This window comes from Dipodomys spectabilis, unplaced genomic scaffold (genome assembly GCF_019054845.1).
Source record: "Dipodomys spectabilis isolate Male_0828 unplaced genomic scaffold, ASM1905484v1 ptg000320l, whole genome shotgun sequence".
NCBI classification, from domain to species: domain Eukaryota; kingdom Metazoa; phylum Chordata; class Mammalia; order Rodentia; family Heteromyidae; genus Dipodomys; species Dipodomys spectabilis.
The window spans coordinates 1,936,263-1,937,694 of NW_024870997.1; the positions used below are offsets into that span (position 1 = coordinate 1,936,263).

Here is a 1,432-nt window from a genome sequence, read left to right on the forward strand (position 1 = left end):
CCTGGGTCGTCTCTGGTCTGCGAACTGCAAGATGAAGATGTCTGCTCCTTGTCAGTTCTTGCTGGTGTTGAGTAGAATCTGCTTGTCCACCGTGTGTGGCTCCTTTGTCCTGCATTCTCTGTGTTACAGGATGGCGGCTATGGCTAACGCTGCTACCGAGGCTGCTGGCAAGTGCTCAGATCTGTCTCCTTGCTTGGATTTTCCCTCTCTGTCCTAACTCTGTGTATAGTGATGGCACACTTGGTGTGATTCTCTGGCTTAGGACTGTTCACTGGAACTCTAAAACTGCTTTCTATGCGAGAGCTTGTTTAGCCTACAGCTTCTCCTCCACCATCTTTCGGGAACCCCCTATGACCATGGTTTAAATTTTATTTCTTTGGGATAAAATGACAATGTTATCTAATTTCAAGTTTAATATAGTTTATGCTATGTAAGGGCCTTTCTAAGGTGAAGATTTAATATACTGATGTCAAACTAACCTTTAATTCTATGAATTACATGTATTGTTACACTTGTATTTTTGTAATCAACTTTTTAATAAATGTTTTTCATTTCTTGCATTTGAAGTATGAAAAATATGGAATACTTCACAAATTTTCATACCATCCTTGTGCAAGTAACATTTTAATCTCTGTATTGTTGTAATTTGGGTAGACCTGCTGCTGAAGCATGTAGTATCCTCTAAATTTAAGTATGTAATGATACAATATTTATACAGGCGTATATCCATGGTTGCCTATTTGTAACAAGGAACCCTTATTGTTCCTAAAAATGCTATTGATCTTATTTCTCTAAAATTCTGTGCATAGTGGAAAAAACTTATATTGTATGGTCGATTGTTCACATTTGCAATTTTTTGTCAATAACTATTTTGTCGTTTTCATTTTAAATTTGATCATACTTTGAAACCTTTACAGCTAAGTCCAAAGGTGATGGCTTTTCAAGTACTTATTTATCAACTGAGTTAGCTTTGTGGAGCTAATGGATTCAAAGTAAGCCTTTCTTAAGAGCTATTTCTAAACTTCTGCAGCTTAAAATCTCCTAAATGAGGTCTCAGTGGCACAAATGTCTTCCTGACCCTTTACCCTTCTTCCATGTAGGAACAGACCAACCAGAATATCTTACACTGACAGCATAGATTCTTACTGGAACAAAACTAATCTTAGTTACAAGGGTTCATAGAGAGATGAACAATTCAGACCAAATTGTTCAGAATAGAAGGTATTTTATCAAAATGTAATTGTTTGGGCTGGGACGTTGGCTCAGTGGTAGAGCGCATGCCTTGCATGACTGAAGCCTTGGGTTTGATTCCTCAGCACCACATAAGCAAAAAGAAAAAAGCCGGAAGTGTTGCTGTGACTCAAGTGGTAGAGCGCTAGCCTTGAGCTGAAGAGCTGAGGGACAGGGCCCAGGCCCAGAGTTCAGACCCCAC

At 38.9% G+C, this 1,432-nt stretch overlaps 1 pseudogene; it reads right to left on the reverse strand.

Annotated features, from left to right (window-relative positions):
• Positions 1-571: 571 nt before the first annotated feature.
• On the reverse strand, positions 572-671 carry LOC122128020 (annotated as a pseudogene).
• Positions 672-1,432: the final 761 nt, after the last annotated feature.